The sequence below is a fragment of the Balaenoptera borealis genome (genome assembly GCF_965194805.1).
Source record: "Balaenoptera borealis genome assembly, chromosome: 2".
Lineage (NCBI taxonomy): Eukaryota > Metazoa > Chordata > Mammalia > Artiodactyla > Balaenopteridae > Balaenoptera > Balaenoptera borealis.
In genome coordinates this window covers 168,203,309-168,230,558 of record NC_138867.1, presented here as the reverse complement: position 1 = coordinate 168,230,558, position 27,250 = coordinate 168,203,309, and the positions used below count along the sequence as shown (strand labels likewise).

Genomic DNA, 27,250 nt, shown 5'->3' with positions numbered 1-27,250 from the left:
AACACAGTAAGTTAAGAAAAATGAGAAGACAGAGAAACACACAACAGATGAAGGAGCAAGGTAAAAACCCACCAGACCAAACAAATGGAAATAGGCAGTCTACTTGAAAACGAATTCAGAGTAATAATAGTAAAGATGATCCAAAATCTTGGAAATAGAATGGAGAAAATACAAGAAACATTTAACAAGGACCTAGAAGAACTAAAGAGCAATCAAACAATGATGAACAACACAATAAATGAAATTAAAAATTCTCTAGAAGGAATGAAGAGCAGAATAACTGAGGCAGAAGAACGGATAAGTGATCTGGAAGATAAAATAGTGGAAATAACCACTGCAGAGAGAATAAAGAAAAAAGAATGAAAAGAATTGAGGACAATCTCAGCGACCTCTGGGACAAAATTAAACACACCAACATTCAAATTATAAGGGTCCCAGAAGAAGAAGAGAAAAAGAAAGGGTCTGAGAAAATATTTGAAGAGATTATAGTCAAAAAGTTCTCTAACATGGGAAAGGAAATAGTGAATCAAGTCCAGGAAGCACAGAGAGTCCCATACAAGATAAATCCAAGGAGAAACACGCCAAGACACATATTAATCAAACTACCAAAAATTAAATACAAAGAAAAAATATTAAAAGGAGCAAGGGAAAAGCAACAAATAAAATACAAGGGAATCCCCATAAGGTTAACTGCTGATCTTTCAGCAGAAACTCTGCAAGCCAGGCGGGAGCGGCAGGACATATTTAAAGTGAGGAAAGGGAAAAACCTACAACAAAGATTACTCTACCCAGCAAGGATCTCATTCAGATTCGATGGAGAAATTAAAACCTTTATAGACAAACAAAAGCTAAGAGAATTCAGCACTACCAAACCAGCTTTACAACAAATGCTAAAGGAACTTCTCTAGGCAGGAAACACAAGAGAAGGAAAAGACCTACAATAACAAACCCAAAACAATTAAGAAAATGGTAATAGGAACATACATATCGATAATTACCTTAAATGTAAATGGATTAAATGCTCCCACCAAAAGACATAGACTGGCTGAATGGATACCAAAACAAGACCCGTATATATGCTGTCTACAAGAGACCCACTTCAGACCTAGGGACACATAAAGACTGAAAGTGAGGGGATGGAGAAACATATTCCATGCAAATGGAAATCAAAAGAAAGCTGCAGTAGCAATTCTCATATCAGACAAAATAGACTTTAAAATAAAGACTATTACAAGAGACAAAGAAGGACACTGCATAATGATCAAGGGATCAATCCAAGAAGAAGATATAACAATGGTAAATATTTATGCACACAACATAGGAGCACCTCAATACATAAGGAAAATGCTAACAGGCATAAAAGGGGAAATCGACAGTAACACAATAATAGTAGGGGACTTTAACACCTCACTTTCACCAATGGACAGATCAACCAAAATGAAAATAAATAAGGAAATGCAAGCTTTAAATGACACATTAAACAAGATGGACTCAATTGATATTTATAGTACATTCCATCCAAAAACAACAGAATACACTTTCTTCTCAAGTGCTCATGGAACTTTCTCAAGGATAGATCATATCTTGGGTCACAAATCAAGCCTTGGGAAATTTAAGAAAATTGAAATCATATCAAGTATCTTTTCCAACCACAACGCTATGAGACTAGATATCAATTACAGGAAAAAATGTGTAAAAACTACAAACACATGGAGGCTAAACAATACACTACTTAATAACCAAGAGATCACTGAAGAAATCAAAGAGGAAATCAAAACGTACCTAGAAACAAATGACAATTAAAACATGATGACCCAAAACCTATGGGATGCAGCAAAAGCAGTTCTAAGAGGGAAGTTTATAGCAATACAATCCTACCTCAAGAAACAAGAAACATCTCAAATAAACAACCTAACCTTACACCTAAAGCAATTAGAGAAAGAAGAAGAAGAACAACAAAAAACTCCCCCCAAAGTTAGCAGAAGGAAAGAAATCATAAAGATCAGATCAGAAATAAATGAAAAAGAAATGAAGGAAACAATTGCAAAGATCAATAAAACTAAAAGCTGGTTCTTTGAGAAGATAAACAAAATTGATAAACCATTAGCCAGACTCATCAAGAAAAAAGGGAGAAGACTCAAACCAACAAAATTAGAAATGAAAAAGAAGTAACATCTGACACTGCAGAAATACAAAGGATCATGAGAGATTACTACAAGCAACTATATGCCAATAAAATGGACAAACTGGAAGAAATGGACAAATTCTTAGAAAAGCACAACCTTCTGAGACTGAATCAGCAAGAAATAGAAAATATGAACAGACCAATCACAAGCACTAAAACTGAGACTGTCATTTAAAACCGTCAAACAAACAAAAGCCCAGGACCAGATGGCTTCACAGGCGAATTCTATCAAACATTTAGAGACGAGCTAACAACTATCCTTCTCAAATTCTTCCAAAATATAGCAGAGGGAGGAACACTCCCAAACTCATTCTATGGGGCCACCATCACCCTGATACCAAAACTAGACAAAGATGTCAGAAAGAAAGAAAACTACAGGCCAACATCACTGATGAACACAGATGCAAAAATCCTGAACAAAATACTAGCAAACAGAATCCAACAGCACATTAAAAGGATCATACAACATGATCAATGGGGTTTATCCCAGGAATGCAAGGATTCTTCAATATATGCAAATCAATCACTGTGATACACCATATTAACAAATTGAAGGAGAAAAACCATACGATCATCTCAATAGATGCAGAAGAGGCTTTTGACAAAATTCAACACCGATTTATGATAAAAACCCTCCAGAAAGTAGGCATAGAGGGAACTTTCCTCAGCATAATAAAGGCCATATATGACAAACCCACAGCCAACATCATTCTCAATAGTGAAAAACTGAAACCATTTCCTCTAAGATCAGGAACAAGACAAGGTTGTCCACTCTCACCAGTATTATTCAACATAATTTTGTAAGTTTTAGCCACAGCAATCAGAGAAGGAAAAGAAATAAAAGGAATCCAAACTGGAAAAGAAGAAGTAAAGCTTTCACTGTTTGCAGATGACATGATACTATACATAGAGAATCCTAAAGATGCTACCAGAAAACTACTAGAGCTAATCAATGAATTTGGTAAAGTAACAGGATACAAAATTAATGCACAGAAATCTCTTGCATTTCTATATACTAATGTTGAAAAATCTGAAAGAGAAATTAAGAAATTAAGTGCATTTACCACTGCAACAAAAAGAATAAAATATCTAGGACTAAACCTACCTAAGGAGACAAAAGACCTGTATGCAGAAAACTATAAGACACTGATGGAAGAAATTAAAGATGATACAATCAGATGGAGAGATATACCATGTTCTTGGATTGGAAGAATCAACATTGTGAAAATGACTCTACTACCCAAAGCAATCTACAGATTCAATGCAATCCCTATCAAGCTACCAATGGCATTTTTCACAGAACTAGAAAAATTTTTTTCACAATTTGTATGGAAACACAAAAGACCCCGGGTAGACAAAGCAATCTAGAGAAAGAAAAGCGGAGCTGGAGGAATCAGGCTCCCTGACTTCAGACTATACTACAAAGCTACAGTAATCAAGACAGTATGGTACTGGCACAAAAACAGGAATATAGATCAATGGAACAGGATAGAAAGCCCAGAGATAAACCCACGCACATATAGTCACCTTATCTTTGATTAAGGATGCAAGGATATACAATGGAAAAAAGACAGCCTTTTCAATAAGTGCTGCTTGGAAAACTTGACAGCTACATGTAAAAGAATGAAGTTAGAACACTCCCTAACACCATACACAAGAAGAAACTCAAAATGGATTAAAGACCTAAATGTAAGGCCAGACACTATCAAACTCTTAGAGGAAAACATAGGCAGAACACTCTATGACATAAATCACAGCAAGATCCTTTTTGACCCAGCCCCTAGAGAAATGGAAATAAAAACAAAAATAAACAAATGGGACCTTATGAAACTTAAAAGCGTTTGCACACCAAAGGAAACCATAAGCAAGACAAAAAGACAATCCTCAGAATGGGAGAAAATATTTGCAAACGAAGCAGCTGACAAAGGATTAATCTCCAAAGTTTACAAGCAGCTCATGAAGCTCAATATCGAAAAAACAAACAACCCAATCCAAAAATGGGCAGAAGACCTAAACAGAGATTTCTCCAGAGAAGATATACAGATTGCCAACAAACACATGAAAGGATGCTCAACATCATTAATCATTAGAGAAATGCAAATCAAAACTACAATGTGGTATCACCTCACAGCGGTCAGAATAGCCATCATCAAAAAATCTACAAACAATAAATACTGGAGAGGGTGTGGAGAAAAGGGAACCCTCTTGCACTGTTGTTGGGAATGTAAATTGATACAGCCACTATGGAGAACAGTATGGAGGTTCCTTAAAAATATAAAAATAGAACTACCATATGACTCAGCAATCCCACTACTGGGCATATACCCTGAGAAAACCATAATTCAAAAGAGACATGTACCACAATGTTCATTGCAGCACTATTTACAATAGCCAGGACATGGAAGCAACTTAAGTGTTCATCGTCAGATGAATGGATACAGAAGATGTGTCACATATATACAATGGACTATTACTCAGCCATAAAAAGAAACAAGATTGAGTTATTTGTAGTGAGGTGGATGTACACAGAGTCTGTCATACAGAGTGAAGTAAGTCAGAAAGAGAAAAAGGAATTCCATATGTGAACATATATACTTGGAATCTAAAGAAAAAAATGGTTCTGAAGAACCTAGGGGCAGGGCAAGAATAGAGATGCAGATGTGGAGAATGGACTTATGGACATGGGGATGGGACGGGTAAGCTGGGACGAAGTGAGGGAGTGGAATTGACATATATACACTACCAAATGTAAAATAGATAGCTAGTGGGAAGCAGTTGCATAGAACAGGGAGATCAGGTCAGTGTTTTGTGACCACCTAGAGGGGTGGGATAGGGAGGGTGGGAGGGAGATGTAAGAGGAAGGGGATATGGAGATATAAGTATACGTATAGCTGATTCACTTTGTTATACAGCAGAAAGTAACACAACAATATAAAGCAATTGTACTCCAATAAAAATGTTATAAAAAAATTGACCCGGGCTTCCCTGGTGGCGCAGTGGTTGAGAATCTGCCTGCTAATGCAGGGGACACGGGTTCGAGCCCTGGTCTGGGAAGATCCCACATGCCACGGAGCAGCTGGGCCCGTGAGCCACAACTACTGAGCCTGCGCGTCTGGAGCCTGTGCCCCGCGACGGGAGGGGCCGCGATAGTTAAAGGCCCGCGCACCGCGATGAAGAGCGGTCCCTGCACCGCGATGAAGAGTGGCCCCCACTTGCCTCAACTAGAGAAAGCCCTCGCATGAACCGAAGACCCAACACAGCCAAAAATAAAATAAAATAAATAAAGTAGCTATAAAAAAAAAAAAAAAAAAAAAAAATTGACCCAACCCAAAAAAAAAAAAAATTCAGTGGTGCATATGCCAGGACAAAAATGGACTGGTAATGGATAATTGATAATGGAATAGAGCCCAAGATTAAAGCTTTATGTATATGGACCTTTGATGTAAGTGCACTGGTAGGGGAAATCAACAATGAGAGGAGGAGCTTTTCAATAAAAGGTATTTGGAAAATTGGCTATCCACAAGAAGAAGAATAAAATAAGAACTCTACTTCACACTTCATACAAAAATAAATATAAATGACAGAGAAAAGACTTTAAAACTTTTAGTTTAAATATGGATACGTTTCCAATAATGGCAAACAATGTAATATGATCTTCTCAATGAAGACAATTAAAAATTCATGACAAAACATAAAACCTGTCTCCATAGAAGCTGAGAATATCTAAAACATGGTGATGAACCATCAGACCCAGTGGAGCAAGAAGATCTAGAGGTAAGTTAGGCATTCAAGGCTATTTCTGCCTCAGAAATGACAGCTAAATGATTTTGTGTCACTTTTGACAGTGTTTTGGGATTACAGAAACAAAAGTAGGAGTCCAGGATTCGCCAAGAGTGTGGACCATGACGAATTACACCTGCCTTGGTTTGAAACAAGAAAGGATTCACCCTAGGAATGAGTCAGCCGAGGGCTAGCAGCCTAGCCTTGAATCACACTGGTGGCTCAGAAAATCTCAAAACTGAACTTGGTGTAAGGTAACTCCAGATTGCAAGTGCACCCTGTGCCTAGCAAAAACAAGCAAAAATCCTCTTAGAAAAATGGTAATATCATTCTTAGCCTTAAATTATTTCCAAAAGTAACATTTAAATTCCTTTCCAGCACATAAACAGATGACCAGGAACTTGAGACAATTTACCATGACTGAGAAACAGAAGAAAAACAGCCCTAAAGAGTAATCGGGGGGCTTCCCTGGTGGCGCAGTGGTTGAGAATCTGCCTGCCAATGCAGGAGACACGGGTTCGAGCCCTGGTCTGGGAAGATCCCACATGCCACGGAGCAACTGGGCCCGTGAGCCACAATTGCTGAGCCTGCGTGTCTGGAGCCTGTGCTCCGCAACAAGAGAGGCCGCGATGGTGAGAGGCCCGCGCACCGCGGTGAAGAGTGGTCCCCACTTGCCGCAACTGGAGAAAGCCCTCGCACAGAAACGAAGACTCAACACAGTCATAAATAAATAAATAAATAAATAAATAAATAAATAAATAAATAAACGAACGTGAATTTAAAAAAAAAAAAAGAGGAATCGGGATGGCGGAGTAAGAGGACATGGAACTCACCTCTCCCCATGAACACATGAAAAATACATCTACATGTGGAACAATTCTTACTGAAAACTAACTGGAGATAAACAGAAAGACTCCCATACAACCAAGGTTATAGGAAAGATCCACATAGAATTGTGGGAAGAGAAGAGGAAGGGAAGAAAAGCAATCAGGTCAGGACCTGTGCCCCTGGGAGAGGACTCAGAAGGAAAGGTGGAAGACCCTCCTTGGGGAGTGATGAGTTCAAGCCACATATTGGGCGCCTGAGCCCTGGGGTCCAACAAAGGGGAGATGAACCCCCTTGGCTGGTTGGAGGGCTGGTGGGACTAACAGGAGGGCTGTAGGAAGTCTGGACTCCACTTGTGAGGAGTGTGGAGACACTTACTTGCTCCCAAGGCAAGGTGGAGAGAGCAGATTGAAATTAAAATTGCATGGGTAGCTGACTTGTTTCCTGTGACCAGCCCAGAACATGCCCCAGACTGAGCCAAGGGAATGCTCTAGCACCACTTGCCTCATGTCACAGCTCCACACTGGAGTGAGAGCTACTATGACTGAGGAAAGAGCTCAGCCAGTGGTGAGATGTTGAGGGGACTCTGAGCAGGGAGAGGACAGCCATTACTGGCGATTGCACAGGTGGTGCATCAGAGGCAGTCTGGATTTCTGAGGGTGGCCAGACCACAACAGCCTGTGCCCTGACCCTTGCCAAATACCCACACTTGCTCCTTTTGTGCCAGCACTGCTCCCCTCTGGGGCAAGGGTGCTGGTGTTGGTAAGGAGAAGAACACACATTTAAAGGAAACTGAGTCAGCTAGGACATGACCCTCAGGCCTTCTGCTCCAGCAACATAAGACCTGACCCCACCCCCAATAGGGTGGTGACAGCCACTGAGCAAGGGAGGAGCCCCACCTCACACTTAGCTCTTGCTCTAACCCCTCCATCTCCAGTCCAACCTCCTACCAAGGTGATAGCTGCCAGCACACCTTGAGGAAAGACATGACTTGTGTTCGTGTCAAATCCAGCTCTCCCACCAAAGCCAATGGACACACACAGACTGTATAGGGATCCTTCAAGACTACCATAGGTAACTGTGTCACCTAATTCATAGAGACAGAGGTAACTGTGTCACCTAATTCATAGAGACAGAGGAAGATAAGCAAAATGAGAAGACTGAGGAATGAATTTGTCTCAATTGACAGAGAGAGAAAAAACCCCTGAAAAAACAACTAATGAAACAGAAAAAAAAACAATTTACCAGATAAAGATTCAAAGCGTTAGTAATAAGAATGCTAACTGAATTAGGGAAAAGAATAGATGAACACAGTGAGAATTTTAACAAGGAACCAGAAAATATAAAAAAGAAACAGCAGAACTGAAGAATACAATAACTGAAATTAAGAAAGCACATTGCAAGGAATGAACAGCAGACTAGGTGATAGAGAAGAATGCATAAGTGATCTGGAAAATAGAATAATGAAAATCACCCAAAAAAGAAAAACAAATAAAAAATGAATGCAATTTAAGGGATCTTTGGGATAACATGAGGTGTAACAATATTTGCATTATAGGGGTCCCAGAAAGAGAAGAGAGAGATAAGGGGTTTGAAAATGTATTTAATGAAATTGTGGCTGAAAAATCCCCAAGGCTGAAGAGGGAAACAGATATCCAGGTACAGGAAACACAGAGGGTCCTAAACAAGATGAACCCAAACAGAGCTACACCAAGGCATATCATAACGGCAAGAGTTAAAGAGAGAATCTAAGGCAGAAAGAGAAAAACAGAGTTATATACAAAGGAACTCCCATAAGGGTAACAGGTGATTTTTCTGCAGAAACTTTGCAGGCCAGAAGGGATACACCTAATACGCATATTTAAAGTGCTAAAAGGGAAAAACTTGCAACCTAGGATACTCTACCCAGCAAGACTATCATTTCAATTGAAGGAGAGATAAAGAACTTCCCAGACAAGCAAACACTGAGTCCATTAATACTAAATCAACTCTAAAAGAAATGTTACTTGGTTTTCTCTAATTGGAAAAGAAAAGTCTATAATAAGAAGTAAGTATATATAGGAAAGGAAAAATCCCACTAGTAAAGACAAATGTAGGTGGGATCAAGATGGTGGAGGAGAAGGAGGACGTGGAGTTCATCTCTCCCCACAAATGCATCAAGAATACATCTACAAATGCAAAACTTTCATGGAGCATTGGCTGAACACTAGCAGAGGACCTCAGACACCTAAAAGGACAAGAAAGATACCCACGTAAATGGGTAGGATGAAAGAAGGAAGAAAAGAAAAAGAAGAGGAGAGGAAGTGGGACAGGAATGGCACCCCTGGGAGAGAAGCTGTAGGTGAGGAGAGGTTCCCTCATCCGGGGAAGCCCCCCTCACCTGCGGAGAGAACAGTTGGGACAAGAAGGGGAGCTTTGGGTGCTATTGGAAGAGAGTACAGCAACTGGTCTGTGTCAGGCAGGACAGAGTGAGACTTACACACATGGTCCGTGCCACAGCCCTACTGCATGCCCCAAGCTGAGACGTGTGTCTCCAGTGCAGATGAGGGCTGGGTGCTGGAACATGGGGTTTGGAGAGCAAACTAGGAAGAGGACTGCTGTTGGCTGTGAAGAGACAGCCTGAGGGGATGGGAGTGAGGAAATCTGCAACTGGGAATGCTTGTGGAGGAAACCCAGACTGCCATAGAATCAAAGCGCCATTGTTAAGTGACACATACAGGGTGGAACTGCCATTGCAGCCTCTCTCCCCATGCACCTGCCCCTGCCTCCCCTAGTGTTAGGAAAGCCCCCGCCAGGGCCGGCTCTCTCACCCCACAGCTGCTGACTTTCCCACGTGCCTCATCACCACCAGGGCCGTCTCTTGCACCCACAGCCAGGCAATAGGAAGGGTCCCCACTGGGGTTGGCTCTATCATGCCCACAACTGCTGGCTCCCCCATGTGCCTAGTCACTGCTGGGGCTGGCTCTCTCACATGTGCGGCCAGGCAGTAGGAAGGGCACCTGCCAGGGCCGACTCTTGTGCCCATGGCCTCTGGCTCCCCTGCACACCTGTTGCCACTGGGCCTCCTGCATCCCTGGCCACTGTGCCACCTCTGTGTCCCCTCCACACTGGGGCAGACTTGTGTGCTCCAGGGCAGCCTCAGGAGCAGACCCGTGTGGGTGGCCCACGTGTGGAGGTGGGGCTGAAACCACAGCTGAGCCCCAGGGGACATGCAACTAAGGAAGTAAAGCTGAAATCTCTCCTTGCAGCTGTGCAAACCGTGAATTGAGACCCCTGTGACTGGCTTTGTCAACTCAGCACCTACAGAACATCTTAATGGACAACGAGTGCTCCCACAGCCAAGACAGGCCTAGCTTTAGCAGCTGTAGACTTTGTGGGCACATACACAGGAGGATTGGGCCAGGCTAGAGTCAGAGCTGCCCCTATAGCACCCACAATGGGTTCAGATCCATGATTATTGCAATCCTGGGACCTAACTTCAGTGGATCTATGCTGGTGGCCTGGTGAAAACAATGTCTGAGAGACACCAGGGCCAATTGCTAGCATACGCACAGTTAAGGTGGGGCCATAGGCAGTGCCAACAACAGTGTAATCTGAGAGCTCACACAATGGGTGAAAGGTGACACAACAGAGCACACCCACAGGTGAACAGCTCCAGAGGAGGAATACTCAGTGGCTTCCCTCCCAGTGGGAGTGCTCCAATCCCACCTACCTCACACTGAAGGTCAGAAACACAGCTAAGAAACAGAACTGGGGGCCTATACTTCAACATCTAAGGAGCAGACCCCTCCTCTGACAGGGCAGTGACAACCACAGAGCAAAGGGGAGGCCCTGCTCAATATCCAGTGCAGGCTCTGGTCACCACAACATCAGTCACACCTCCTATAAAGGGGATAATGGCCAGCATACACTGAGGAAAGAAGTGGCAGATATCTATAATAAAAACAACACTTGCACCAAAAAAATATTAAACCCACACAGGCTACACAAGGATGTTCTTACATAAAATAGTCCTCCAAGACAGTCTGAGAGGTTGGCATCAGGCAGAAGAACCACCAGAGCATTTAGGATTGAAGACCAGCAAGGCTTGAGTGAAGGAGTTCCACAGGGCTGGGGGAAAAGAGACTTCACTCTTGGAGGGTTCACACAAGGTCTCACTTGCACTGGGACCCAGCACAAAGCAGTACCTCCATAGAACCCTGGGCTACACCTACCTAGGGGTCTTAGAGGGCCTTCTGGGAAGGTGAAAGTTGACTATTGCTCACTGTGAGGTCAAGGACACTGAGTGAAAACCCCAGGGAATACTGATTGGAGTGAGATCTCCCAGAGGTCCAAATGTTGGCACCAAGACCCAGCCCCACCTAACAACCTGCAGGATCCAGAGCTGGAAAGACTCAGGCCAAACAACCACCAAGATAGAAACACAGCCCCATCCATCAGAAGACAGGCTGCTTAAAGTTGTACTGAGCTCAAAGCCATGTCAAAACAGACCCCTTGGCATGGCACTGCCCATCAGAGGGACAAGACCCAGCTCCACCCACGGGAGGGCAGACACCAGTCCCTCACACCAGGAAGCCTACACAAGCCCCTGGGTCAACCTCACCCACAAGGGAGCAGACACCAGAAACAAGAGGAGCTAGATCCTGCAGCCTGTGGAAAGGAGACCACAAACACAGAAAGTTAGACAAAATGAGACGACAGAGAAATATGTTGCAAAAGAAGGAACAAGATAAAAACACACAAGAACAACTAAATGAAGAGGAGATAGGCAATCTACCTGAAAAAGAATTCAGAGTACTGATAGGAAAGATGATCCAAAATCTCGGAAAATGAGTGGAGGCACAGATCAAGAAGATATAAGAATGTTTAACAAGGGGCTAGAAGATTTAAAGAACAACAAACAGAGATGAATACTACAATAACTGAAATGAAAAATACACTAGAAGGAATCAATATCAGAAAAACGGAGGCAGAAGAACGAATAAGTGAGCTGGAAGACAAGAGTGGTGGAAATCAATGCTGCAGAGCAGGATAAAGAAAAAAGAGTGAAAAGAAGTGAGGACAGTCTCAGAGACCTCTGGGACAATATTAAATGCACCAACATTTGCATAATAGGGGTCACAGAAGGAGAAGAGAAAGGAAAAGGGCCTGAGAAAATATTTGAATGTATTATAGCTGAAAACTTCCTTAACGTGAGAAAGGAAACATTACTCAAGTCCAGGAAGTGCAGAGAATCCGATACAGAATGAACCAAAGGAGGAACATGTCAAGACACGTATTAATCAAACTGACAAAAAAATTTGAGACAGAAAAAATATTAAACGCACAAGGGAAAAGCAACAAATAACAAGCAAGGGAATGCCCATAAGGTTATCAGCTGATTGTTCAGCAGAAACACAGCAGGCCAGAATGGAGTGGCAGGATATATTTCAAGTGATGAAAGGGAAAAACTTACAAACAAGAATACTCTACCCAGCAAGGCTCTCATTCAGATTTGATGGAAAATCAAAGGCTTTACAGACAAGAAACTCTAAGAGAATTCAGCACCACCAAATCAGCTTTACAGCAAATGCTAAAGGAAATTCTTTAGGTGGGAAAGAGAGCAGCAACTTACAACAATCTTGTATATGTATAGACAGATGAATCAAAACCTCATGTGAACAGCAAACCCAAAAACTACAATGGATACACACACAAAAAAAAAGAAAAAGCAGCCCAAACACAACACTGAAAGTGGTCATCAAACCAAAGAGAAGAGAACAAAAGAGGAAGGGAAGAAAAAAGACCTACAGAAACAAACCCAAAACAATTAAGAAAATGGTAATAGGAACATACGTATTGATAATTACCTTAAATGTAAATGGATTAAATGTGTCAACCAAAAGACATAGACTGGCTGAATGGATACAAAAACAAGACCCATATATATGCTGTCTACAAGAGACCCACTTCAGATCTAGAGACACATACAGACTGAAAGTGAGGGGATGGAAAAAGATACTCCATGCAAATGGAAATCAAAAGAAAGCTGGAGTAGCAATACTTATATCAGACAAAATGGACTTTAAAATAAAGACTGTTGAAAGACACAAGGAAGGACACTACACAATAAGCAAGAGATTAATCCAAGAAGAAAATATAACAATTGTAAATATATATGCACCCAACATAGGAGCACCTCAATATATAAGGCAAATGCTAACAGCCATCAAAGGGGAAATTGACAGTAACACAGTAAGAGTGGGGGACTTTAATGCCCCACTTACACCAATGGACAGATCATCCAGACAGAAAATTAATAAGGAAACACAAGCCTTAAATGACACATTAGATCAGATAGACTTAATTGATATCTACAGAACATTCTATCTGAAAGCAGCAGAGTAAACTTTCATCTCAAGTACACATGGATCATTCTCCAGGATAGATCACATCTTGAACCACAAATCAAGCCTTGGTAAATTTAAGAAAACTGAAATCATATCAAGCATCTTTTCCAACCACAAGGCTATAAGATCAGAAATCAATTACAGGGGGAAAAAAACTGTAAAAAAAACCCTGCAAACATATGGAGACTAAACAATATTTTACTAAATAAGCAACGGATCACTGAAGAAATAAAAAAGGAAATAAAAAAATACCTAGAGACAAATGACAAAGAAAACACAACCATCCAAAACCTATGGGATGAAGCAAAAGCAGTTCTAAGAGGGAAGTTTATAGCTTCAATCCTCTGTAATGACCTATATGAGAACAGAATCTAAAAAAGAGTGGATATATGTGTATGTATAACTGAGTCACTTTGCCGTACAGTGAAACTAATGTAACATTTTAAATCAACAATACTCCAATAAAATTTTTTTAAAAACCAAATACATAGTAAAGGCTGAAGATCAACCACTTAAATATGCTAGTACAAAGATTAATAGCCAAGAAATTGTAAAATCAAAAATAAATCACAGCAAGATCCTTTTTGACCCACCTCCTAGAGAAATGGAAATAAAAACAAGAATAAACAAGTAGGACCTAATGAAACTTAAAAACTTTTGCACAGCAAAGGAAACCATAAACAAGACGAAAAGACAACCCTCAGAAAGGGAGAAAATATTTGCAAATGAAGCAACTGACAAAGGATTAATCTCCAAAGTTTACAAGCAGCTCATGCAGCTCAATATCAAAAAAACAAACAACCCAATCCAAAAATGGGCAGAAGACCTAAACAGACATTTCTCCAGAGAAGATATACAGATTGCCAACAAACACATGAAAGGATGCTCAACATCATTAATCATTAGAGAAATGCAAATCAAAACTACAATGAGATATCATCTCACACCGGTCAGAATGGCCATCATCAAGAAATCTAGAAACAATAAATGCTGGAGAGGGTGTGGAGAAAAGGGAACCCTCTTGCACTGTTGGTGGGAATGTAAATTGATACAGCCACTACGGAGAACAGTATGGAGGTTCCTTAAAAAACTAAAAATAGAACTACCATATGACCCAGCAATCCCACTACTGGGCATATACCCTGTGAAAACCATAATTCAAAAAGAGTCATGTAACAAAATGTTCATTGCAGCTCTATTTACAATAGCCAGGACATGGAAGCAACCTAAGTGTCCATCATTGGATGAATGGGTAAAGAAGATGTGACACATATATACAATGGAATATTACTCAGCCATAAAAAGAAATGAAATGGAGGTATTTGTAGTGAGGTGGATGGAGTTAGAGTCTGTCATACAGAGTGAAGTAAGTCAGAAAGAGAAAAACACAGTATGCTAACACATATATATGGAATCTAAGGAGAAAAAAAAAAAGGTCATGAAGAACCTAGTGGCAAGACAGGAATAAAGACACAGACCTACTAGAGAATGGATGTGAGGATATGGGGAGGGGGAAGGGTAAGCTGGGACAAAGTGAGAGAGTGGCATGGACATATATACACTACCAAACATAAAATAGATAGCTAGTGGGAAGCAACCGCATAGCACAGGGAGATCAGCTCGGTGCTTTGTGACCACCTGGAGGGGTGGGATGGGGAGGGTGGGAGGGAGGGAGATGCAAGAGAGAAGAGATATGGGAACACATGTATATGTATAACTGATACCCTTTGTTATAAAGCAGAAACTAACACACCATTGTAAAGCAATTATACTCCAATAAAGATGTTAAAAAAATAATAATAAAATAAATGAGGCTACCATTACCCTGATACCAAAACCAGACAAAGACACTGCAAAAAAAATTACCAGTATCTTTGATAAATGAAGAGGCAAAATCCTCAACAAAATATTAGCAAACCTTCACAGGTAAATTCTATCAAATATTTAGAGAAGAGTTAACACCTCTCCTTTCGAAACTCTTCCCAAAAATTGCAGACAAAGAAACACTCCCAAACTCATTCTATGAGGCCACCATCACCCTATACCAAAACCAAACAAAGATATCATAAAAAAAAAGAAATTTACAGGCCAATATCACGGTTGAACATAGACGCAAAACCCTGAACAAAATACTAGCAAATGGAATCCAACAACACATTAAAAGGATCATACATCATGATCAAGTGGGATTTATCCCAGGGATGCAAGGATTTTTCAATATCCAGAAATCAATCAGTGTGCTACACCACATTAACAAATTGAAGAATAGAAACCATATGATCATCTCAATAGATGCAGAAAAAGATTTTGACAAAATTCAACACCCATTTATGATAAAAAAGCTCTCAAGAAAGTGGCCGTAGAGGGAACATACCTCAACATAACAAAGGTCATATATGACAAACCCACAGCTAACACTGGTATCAGTGAGGGGAAAGCTGACAGCATTTCATCTAAGATCAGGAATAAGACAAGGATGTCTACTCTCACCACTTTTATTCAACGTAGATTTGGAAGTCCTAGCCATGGCAATCAAAAAAGAAAAATAAATAAAAAGGATCCAATTTGGAAAGAAGTAAAACTGTCACTGTTTACAGATGACATGATACTATACATAGAAAATCCTAAAGATGCTACCAGAAAACTACTAGAGCTCATCAATGAATTTGGTAAAGGTGCAGGATACAAAATTAATACACAGAAATCTCTTGTATTCCATACACTAACAACAAAAGATCAGAAAGAGAAATTAAGGAAACAATCCCATTTACCATCACATCAAAAAGAATTAAATATCTAGATATAAATCTACCTAAGGATATAAAAGACCTGTACTCTGAAAACTATTCGACACTGATGAAAGAAATCAAAGATGATACAAACAGATAGAGAGATATCATGTTCTTGGATTGGAATAATCAATATTGTCGAAATGACTATACTACCCAAAGCAACCTACAGATTCAATGCAATACTTGTCAAACTACCAATGGCATTTTTTCACAGAACTAGAACAAACAATTTTTTAAATTTTTATGAAAACACAAAAGACCCTGAATAGTCAAGGCAATCTTGAGAAAGAAAAATGAAGATGGAGGAATCAGGCTCCCTGACTTCAGACTATACTACAAAGCTACAGTAATCAAGACAGTATGGTACTGGCACAAAAACAGAAATATAGATCAATAGAATAGGATAGAAAGCCCAGAAATACACCCATGCACCTACGGTCAGTTAACCTATGACAAAGGGGGCAAGACTATACAATGGAAAGAAGACAGGCTCTTCAGTAAGTGGTGCTGGGAAAACTGGACAGCTACATGTAAAGAATGAAATTAGAAAAAATAAACTCAAAATGGATTAAAAACCTAAATGTAAGACTGCATACTATAAAACACTTAAAGGAAAACATAGGCAGAACATGCTTTGACATAAATCTCAGCAATATCTTTCTGGATCCACCTCCTAGAGTAATGAAAACAAACAAACAAACAAAAAACAAATCGGACCTATTTAAACTTAAAAGCTCGGCTTCCCTGGTGGTGCAGTGGTTGAGAATCTGCCTGCTAATGCAGGGGACACGGGTTCGAGCCCTGGTCTGGGAAGATCCCACATGCCGCTGAGCAACTAGGTCTGTGAGCCATAACTACTGAGCCTGCGCGTCTGGAGCCTGTGCTCCGCAACAAGAGAGGCCGCGATAGTGAGAGGCCCACGCACCGTGATGAAGAGTGGCCCCTGCTTGCCGCAACTGGAGAAAGCCCTCGCACAGAAATGAAGACCCAACACAGCCAAAAATAAATAAATAAAATAAATTTAAACTTAAAAGCTTTTGCACAGCAAAGGAAACTATAAACAAAGACAACCCACAGAATGGGAGAAAATAAATACAAACGAAGCAGCCAACAAGGGATTAATCTCCAAAATATACCAACAGTTCATGCAGCTCAATTAAAAAAAAAAAAAGACAACCCAATCAAAAAGTGGGCAGAAGATCTAAATATACATTTCTCCAAAAAAGACAGACAGATGCCCAAAAAGCACTTGAAAAGATGTTCAACAACCCTAACTATTAGAGAAATGCAAATCAAAACTACAATGAGGTATCACCTCACACCAAACAGAATGGCCATCATGAAAAAGCCTGCAAACAATAAATGCTGGTGAGGGTGCAGAGAAAAGGAAACCCTCCTACACTGTTGGTGGGAATGTAAATTGATGTAGCCACTATGGAGAACAGTATGAAGGTTCATTAGAAAAACTAAACATAGAGTTACCATATGATCCAGCAAGCACACTTCTGGGCATATATCTGGAGAAAACCATAATTTGAAAAGATACATGCACCCCAGTGTTCACTAAAGCACTATTTACAATAGCCAGGACATAGAAGCAACCTAAACGTCCATCAACAGAGAAATGGATAAAGAAGATGTGGTACATATATACAATGGAATATTAGCCATAAAAAGAATGAAAAATACCATTTGCAACAACATGAATGGCCACAGAGATTATCATACTAAGTGAAGAATGATAGACAAAGACAAATATCATATGATATCACTTATATGTGGAATCTAAAAATAATGATACAGATTAATTTATTTACAAAACAGAAACAGACACACAGACTTCAAAAACAAACTTATGGTTACCAAAGGGGAAACATTGTTGGGGGGGAGGGATAAAATAGATAACAAACAAGGACCTACTGTATGGCACAGGGAACTCTACTTAATATTCTGTAATAACCTATATGGGGAAAAATATGAAAAAGAATGGATATATGTATATGTGTAACTGAATCACTTTGCTGTACACCTGAAACTAACACAACATTGTAAATCAACTATACTCCAATATAAATTAAAACTATACTCCAATATAAATTAAAAAAATAATTTTCTTAAATAAAGAAAATAAGAGATAAAGAGAAAATTATTTTCTTAAATATCTGGAAATTGAAGAAATGTTATAAATTTTAAAAATCCAAATTGAAATGTGAAATAAATCATTAACAACTGGATAATCTGTTATATATTGTTAACAGAAATAATAGTAAAGGCTATTTCATGTGCCTATAAATGTAAAAAAATATATTAAAACCAAATCCAACAATGTACAAAAAAGATTATATATCATGATCAAGTGGGATTTACTCCAGGGATGCAAGGATGATTCAATATTCACAAGGTGAATTCAATCAATGTGATACACCACATTAACAAACAGAAGGATAAAAATCACATGATCATCTCAATAGATGCAGAAAATACATTTGACAAAATGCAACATCAATTCATGATAAAAACTCTCATCAAAGTTGGTATAGAGGAAACATATCTGAATATAATAAAGGGCATTTATGACAAAATCTTACCTAACATCATTCTCGACTGTGAAAAACTGAAAGTCTTTCCTCTAAATTCAGAAACAAGACAAAGATGCCCACTCTTGCCACTTCAATTTAACATAGTATTGGAAGTCCTAGCCACAGCAATCAGACAAGAAAAAGAAAAAGTCTCCACCAAAAAATGATTAGAACTAGTAAGTGAATTCAATAAAATTGCAAGATACAAGATTAATATACAAAAATCTGTTGCTTTTCAACATAATGACTATCAGAAAGAGAAAGTAAAAAACCAATCCCGTTTAAAATCGCATCAAAAAAAAAAAATACCTAGGGTAAAGTTAACCAAGAAGCTGAAAAACCTATACTTTGAAAACTATAAAATATTGATGAAGGAAATTTAAAATGATTCAAAGAAATGGAAAGATATCCCATGTTCTTGGGTTGGAAGAATTAATATTGTTAAAATATCCATACTACCAAAGCAATCTACATATGTAATGCAATCCCTATCAAAATATCCATGACAGTTTTACAGAACTAGAACAAATAATCTTAAAATTTATATTGAACCACAGAAAGACTGAATTGCCAAAGCATTCTAGAGAAAAAAGAACACAGTTCGAAGTATCACACTCCCTGGCTTGAGACTATACTACAAAGCAACAGTAATCAAAACAGCATGGCACAGAAATAGACACATAGATAAATGGAACTGAATAGAGAGCCCAGAAATAAACCCACACTTATGGTCAATTAATTGATAAAAAAGGAGGCAAGAATATACAATGGAGAAAAGACTGTCTCTTCAACACGTGGTGCTGTGAAAACTGGACAGCTACATGTAAAAGAATGAGATTAGAACATTTCCTTATCTCATGTACAAAAATAAATTCAAAGTGGATTAAAGACCTAAATGTAAGACCTGAAACCATAACACTCCTAGAAGAGAACAAAGGCAGAACATCCTTTGACATAAATAGTAGCAATATTTTTTGAAATCTGTCTCCTAAGGCAAAAGAAAGAAAAGCAAAAATAAACAAATGGGACCTAATTAAACTTAAAATCTTTTGCACAGCAAAGGAAACCATCAGCAAAACAAAAAGACAACATACTGAATGGGAGAAAATATTTGCAAATGATATGACCAATGAGGGTTAATATCCAAAATATATAAAGAACTAATACAACTCAATATCAAGAAAACAAATAATCTAATTTAAAAATTGGCAGAAGACTGAATAGAAATTTTCCAAGGAAGATATACAGATGGACAGCAGGTACATGAAAAAAATGCTCAACATTACTAATTAACAGAGAAATGCAAAGCAAATCCTCCATGAGATATCACCTCACACCTGTCAAAATGGCTATCATCAAAAGTCTACAAATAATAAATATTGTCAAGGCTGTGGAGAAAAAGGAACTTTAGTACACTTGGTGGAATTGTAAATTGGTGCATCCACTATGGAAAACAGTATGGAGGTTTCTCAAAAAACTAAATATAGAACTACCATATGATCCAGTAATTTCACTGTTGACTGTATATTCAAGAAAATAAAAACACTAATTTGAAAAGACACATGCACACCAATGGTCACAGCAGCATTATTTACAATACCCTAGATATGTAAGCACACTAAGTATCCATCAACAGATGAATGGATAAAGAAGATGTGGACTATTGCTCAGCCATAAAAAAGAATGAAATTCTGCCACTTGCAACAACATGGATGGACCTAGAGTATATTATGCTTAGTGAAATAAGTCAGACAGCAGAGAAAGACAAATACTCCATGTTATCAGTTGTATACGGAATCTAAAAAAATAAAAGTAATGAATATAACAAAACAGACTCACAGATATAGAGAACAAAATGGTGGTTACTAGTAGGGAGAGGGAAGGGGGGAGAGGTGAGATAGTTGTATAAGATTAAGCGATACAAACTACAATGTATAGAATAAATAAGCAACAAGGACATATTGTAAAGCCCAGGAAATTTAGTCATTAATCTGTAATAACCTTAAATGGAGTGTAAGCTATAAAAATATTGAATTACTATGTTGTACACCAGAAACTAATATAATATTGTAATTCATCTATACTTCTATAAAAAAAAAGAAAAATCTGGGAAAGGAAGTAATCAGACCTCCACAATTAGTAAGATTTAGTGGACGGCAATCCTTTGAAGCAGGGGTCTCCAAACTTTTTCTGTGAAGGGCCAGTTAAAAAAATATTTTACAATTTGTGTGTCACACTGTCTCTGTCACAACTGCTCAATTCTGCCATTATAGGGCAACAGTCTTAGGTAATATATAAAGAAATGAGCGCAGCTGTGTTTCAATAAAACTTTATTTATAAGTATAAGGTGAAGGGCTAGATAAGACCCACAGGCCATACTGTCAAAATATTTTCCTCTGTTCTAAAGCAATCAAATGGGAATAATTAGGCAATTTTTTTTTTGAATTGTAAGTTTTCAAAGTTTATAAATAGGTTGCACTCTACTAGATATGAACTATTTAGACAGATGAAGGAGAATAACATAGGAATAGAATATACAGTATTCTTTAGTAGGTAATGAAGAAGATATTAATGCCCTCAAAGGGTGGAGATGCTTTGGAATAGAATATAATAAATGTTATTTTCACTATATATAAACATTATTTCCCTTCTAAATGTTTGCATTGTAAAACAATGCTGATAAAACAGCATAAGTTTCATGCAGAAAACTCCAAAACATGAAAAGTATATTTGAAACAAACAAACAAAAGAAAAATTATTGAATATTCCATTCTAAGGGTTTCTTCTCCTTTTTTCCTTCCCTCCCTCCCTTGCTCCCTCCCTTCCATCCTCCTTCCTTCCTTTCTTCCTTCCTTCCTTTCTTTTTCTCTTTTTTTTTTTTTTGTTTTAATTTAGTCTGTCAGTCCTTCTAAAAAGAACTCATCTGGTATAGATAAACTAATTCTGAATCTCATTCCAGACTTTCAAAATACCTTCAAAATATAAAAAGTTATACCAGAGAAAGGTATAGAATTCCAGATAGAATAGCAACTGAAAGCTATTATTCCCTCCAAATGATTTTAAACACTAAATAATTTTTAAAAAAGAAAAACAGACCTGAAGAAATCCAAATACTTGGATTATCAGTAAGACAAATGTAAACTATAAAACAAATGTCCTTATTATGTTCAAGGGGATAAAACCAAGCTTGTAAATTTCTGTAACAACTGGAAACTATAAATTTGACATAGAAGATTCAAAAAAGAACCAAAAATGAAAAACACAAAAATCAAAGTTCAGAATTCATTGAATGTCTTTAACAACAGTTTAGACCCAGTCTTAAAAATGAATGAAATTTTGATACATTCTAAACTATTGATGAGCCTTGAAAACATTATGCTGAGTGAAATAAGCAAGACACAAAAGAACAAATGCTGTATGATTCCACTTATATGAGATCCCCAGAACAGGCAAATTCATAGGGACAGTAAGTAGAGTGGTGGTAACCAAGGGCAGGGGGAGGTGGGAAATGGGGAGTTAGTTTAATGTGGACGGAGTTTCAGTTTGGGAAAATAGAAAGTTCTGGTGATGGCTGCACAATGCTATGAGTGTACTTAATGCCACTGAACTGTACACTTTAAATGTTTTAAAAGAGATTTTATATTATGTCTATTTCATCACAATAAAAAATTTAATCTAATCTTTATGAAGGGAATAAAACTATATTTTCACCAAATGTTTATATGTCTAATATAAAAATCTATTTTCTTTCAAAATTAAAATAATTGTCTTCCCTTCTACCCTCAGAGTAGGGAAAGATTGTCTGAACTTGAGGGGCAGGTGACAGAGGGGAAGCAAGAGAGATACATCTCAAAACAGCTCTCAAAAGGGCCCTGTGCCTTGTTGTTCTGGGAAGCCAGACCCCCACAAAAGTGTTGGACATGAGAGCTGTAGTGGAAATACACTCCCTTTTCCTGAATAAGTAGGCATAAAGTATCAAAACCAGAGTTTCCCTATGGGTATAGGGAGCATATTGGTGTCGAGCATATCAGTGGTGGGCTTGAGGGCAGCTCAAATTTCCCAGGGAGATATATCTCTGAGAGGCTGAATGGAGCCCAGAGACCAGTGAATGTGGGAGCCATGTGTTTTGGATCAGAAGGTCAATCCAGGAAGGGACAGGAGCCAATGACCAGAGTCCCATTAAAGTCCATGCACATCTGCAAGATGAATGATGACCAAAGATGAGATATCTCCATGTCAATGCCTTGGCATAACCAAAGTCATCATCCTTCCCAGGATGGGGATAACTCCTGAGCTAAGTGAGATCTAGTTTTACATAACAAGCAGTTTGGGCTTGCAAAGTGGAATGTTCATTTACAGATAGATGAAGAAAAATACTATTCTTATTGTAATGTTGGATTAAGATTTGTAACTGTGAACTCTGGGGAGAGAATACACATTCTTTTAAAATATAGGTAGAATGTCTTTAAAATAAAAGCCTATAATAGACTACAAGCAATATCTCAACAAGTCTCAAATTTTTATATAATACAGGTCATGTCCACTGACTACAATGGCTTAAAGCTCAAAATCAGTAATAACATGTTGGGCTTTTCCAAAACATCTCTAAACCTAGAAGAAAAACCCCACAACTTCTAGAGGATTCTTGGGTGAAAGAGAAAGCCACCTACCACTCACATCACAGTTAAGGTTTTCCTCTTAAGATCAGAAAGAAGACAGGGATGTCCACTCTTACCACTCCTATTCAACATTGTCCTGGAGTTCCTGGCCAGTGTAACAAAAGAAGAAAAAGAAATAAAAAGAGTTTTCTAAAAAGAGAAAGTAAAGTGAATCCATTTCTATTCACATGGTTGCCCATGTAGAAAATTCCAAATAATTTATCAAAAAGCTACTAGAGGCTGTGGGCGGGAACGCTGAGGTGGGACAGTTGCAAAGGCCGAGGACGCGGCAGCGTCAGAATGATGGAATTCTCCGGGAGAGGGGAGAGCAGTACCTCTCTACACTCGGATAAGAGTGAGCTCTGTTCAAGAGGTCTCTTAGTGAGCTTCGACATTTGAAGGCCAGATGCGGCCCTCAGTACCCCACCTCACAGTGCGGCGTGGAGGTCGAACGAACACCTAGACTCCAGCATGCAGTTTTGCTCAGAGACAATCTGAACAAACATCCCAATCCTGTGAACTTCGGCTTAGGCATAAATTTCAGGTTGGTCATATGTGCCATGGTCTTAGCAAATGGCACCACCAAGTCCAGTCAATGGTACCCCTAACAGCAGCAGTGGGAGTACCTGTAAATGACCAGCTGAGTGAAATCAACTTCTACATCCGGGCATTGCAGCCAAGCACTACTGACCAGGACCTAGTTAAGTTGTGTCAGTCATAACGGCAAGTTTGTCTCCACTAAGGCCATACTGGGCAAGACCACAAACAAATGCAAAGGCTATGGCTTTGTGGACTTTGACAGCCCTTCAGCAACACAGAAAGCTGTAAAAACACTGACAGCCAGTGGTGTACAAGCACAGATGGCAAAGCAATAGGAGCAGAAACCCACAAATTTATACATCTCAAACCTGCCATTGTCAATGGATGAGCAAGAACTGAAGGGAATGCTGAAGTCCTTTGGTCAGGTTATCTCCACTCGAATTCTTCGAGATACCAGTGGGACCAGCAGAGGGGTTGGCTTTGCAAGGATGGAGTCCCCACACAGAAGTGTAAAGCTATCATCACCCACTTTAATGGAAAATATATTAAGACACCTCTTGGAGTACCAGCCCCATCTGATCCCTTGCTTTGCAAATTTGCTGATGGGGGTCCAAGGAAATGACAGAACCAAGGAAATTTTATGCAAAATGGACAGCCTGGCCAAGGAATGCAGACATGTGTAGTATGGCCTTGATCTATGACCCCACCACAGCTCTTCAGAATGGGTTTTACTCAGCTCCTTATAACATCACCCCCAACAGGATGCTTGCTCAGTCTGCACTGTCCCCGTATCTTCCATCTCCTGTGTCTTCATATCAGAGAGTAACTCAGAAATCTCCTCTTACAAGTACCTAACCCATCTTGGATGCACCACCAGTCATATCTCACGCAGCCTTCAGGTTCAGTTCTGACACCAGGAATCAATCATCCCATTTCTCTCCAGCCTGCCTCCATGATGGGATCTCTTACCCAGCAACTGGCCCACCTCTCCCTGAGCAGTAAGTGCACATATATGCCAACAGCTGCAGCTATGCAAGGAGCTTACATCTCCCAGTACACCCCTGTGCCTTCCTCTTTTTCGGTTGAGGAGAACAACGGCCAGCAAAATCAAGTGACTGTGGATGCTCCCTCAGACCATGGAGTCTATTCTTTCCAGTTCAACAAGTAACAGTGGATTTCCCTCCTCGTATTTTTTGAATATAAATGAATTCTTGAAGATGCTGATGCTCCAGACTCAAGAGGGCTGACTAGGTATACAGCCCCTCTGTGGGCCCTGCTGAGGACTAACACTTGGCCATCAGTTTTCACAAGCCTAGGCCTGGAAAAAGAAATCTCTGCACTCTTGTCCTCTGCTCTTCCTCTACTCCTGGTGGAGCCTGGGGGAACTGTCACTTTTTGTGTGTGCTACAGTCAAGGAGATCAAAAAAACTTTTAAGAAAAAAAAAAGCCACTTGAAATAATGAGTTTGCAAGGTTGCAGGATACAAGGTCAGTCCACAAGTATCAGCTGTATTTCTACATACTAGCAATGACCAATTGGAAAGTGAAAGTTTTAAAAATACTACTTGTAACAGTAACTAAAAATCATAAAGTACATAGGTATAAATATAGAAAAGTGTGTAATATCTAAATGCTGAACGATGTGTATAATAAAGGAAGTCAAAGAAGACCTAAATAAATGTAGAGATATACCACATTCATGGACTAGAAGATTCAATATTGCTTAAGAATAGCTGTTTCCCCTAAATTGACCTATAGATTCAACACAATCTTCATAAAAATCCCAGCAAGCTTTTTTTTTTTGTAGAAATGGGCAAAATGATGAAAAGACGATCCATGAGGGTAGGGGTAATTGCAAAACACATGTCTGATAGGTGACATATCCAGAATATATAAAAATCTCAAAACTTAATATAAGAAAATAACAAAAATATTGGCAAAATATTTCAAGACACTTCATCAAATATATGTATGGCAATTAAGCATGTGAAAAGATACTCAACATCATTAGTTATTAGGAAAATGCATATTAAAACAAAATGTGATACTGCTATACATACAACACCATTGATATTACCAAGTGCTGGCAAGGATGTGGAGCAACTGGAACTCTGAACCATTGCTGGTGGGAATGCAAAATGGTATTGCCACTTTTAAATCAGTTGATAGTCTTCTGTAGAGTTAGATGTGCATTTGCCATATGACCCAGCAACCCCACATCTAGTTATCTGTGCAAAGGAAATGGAAGCTTGTGTTTGTTCAAGACCTGTACATAAATGTTTATAGCTTTATTCATAATTGCCCAAAGAGTAAACAATCCAAATGTCCTATAACTGACAGATGCATGAACAAACTGTGGTACACTGATATGACAGAATACTACTGTGCAATGTAAAGGGAAAACTACTGATAAAAGCAAGAGCATGGATGAGAATTTTCAAAATCATCAAGCCCTGGTGTCTTTTTGTTTAACAGATCTTCCCTCAATTTATCTCTCCTTTTACATTTTTCCTGTAGCAATAAGTAGAAACCAGGCCTCCTCTTGAAGTTTGGAAACAATTTTTGCTAAGCATTCTTCCACTACGTAACAAGGATCCTCCTTCTTCCAGTCACCTGCAGCATTCTCAACATCCACTTTGCTACTATCATTTTCTTCTATACAATCTAGTCTTTTCCCATTATACTCTATAAAATATTTCCAGCCACCACTCACTGCCAGATTTCAAACCCACCCCGCATTTAGGTACTTATTAAGGCACCAGCTCATGCTTGGTACCAAAATCTGTATTAGTTTTCTATTGGTGCATAACAAATTATCACAAACCTATCAGCTTAAATAAAAGCGTATATACATTATCTCAGTTTCATAAGGTCAGAAGTGCAGAATGCTGTGGCTGAATTCTCTGCACAAAGCCAAAATCAACTTGTCAGCCAGACTGAGTTCTCATGTGGAGGCTCTGGGCAAAAATTCACTTTCAAGCTTATTCTTGTTAGTAGTATTCAATTTCTTGAATCTGTATAACTGAGGTCCTTGTTTATCTGCTGGCTGTCAACCAGGGGCTACTTCCATCTCCTAGAGGTCACTGACATTCCTCATCATATGGCTCCTCCATCTTCAAGTCAGCGGCAGTGTATCAAATCCTTCTTGTGTTTTGCATCTCTCTGACTTTTCCTTCTGCTATTAGCTGGGAAAAGCTCTCTGCTTTTCAAGGGTTCATGTGATTAGGTCAGACTCATCAGGATAATCTTCCTATCTTAAGGTCAACTGTGCCATATAACATAAATAATCATGGGAGTAAAATCCATAAAACCTAAGCCCCAAGGATTATTTTGGACATGATTTATAGATTTAACACCATTCCTATCAAAATACCAGAAATAAATTTTTGTAGACCTAAATAAGCTTCTTCTAAAATTTATATGGAAAGGCAATGGCTCTTTTGCATACTTAAAAAAAATTTTTAAAGAAGATTAAAGTGAGAGGAATTACTCTATCCAATGTT

At 39.0% G+C, this 27,250-nt stretch overlaps 1 protein-coding gene and 1 pseudogene across 2 annotated transcripts in view; one reads left to right on the top strand and one right to left on the bottom strand.

Moving 5' to 3' along the window:
* Positions 1 to 27,250, bottom strand: part of PRSS38 (serine protease 38) — a gene marked incomplete at its 3' end in the record, with an annotated part of 80,567 nt that overhangs the window by 40,873 nt on the left and 12,444 nt on the right.
* On the top strand, positions 22,119 to 25,675 carry LOC309624665 (RNA-binding motif, single-stranded-interacting protein 2 pseudogene; annotated as a pseudogene). The gene has a single exon. The product of its transcript is annotated as an RNA-binding motif, single-stranded-interacting protein 2 pseudogene (transcript).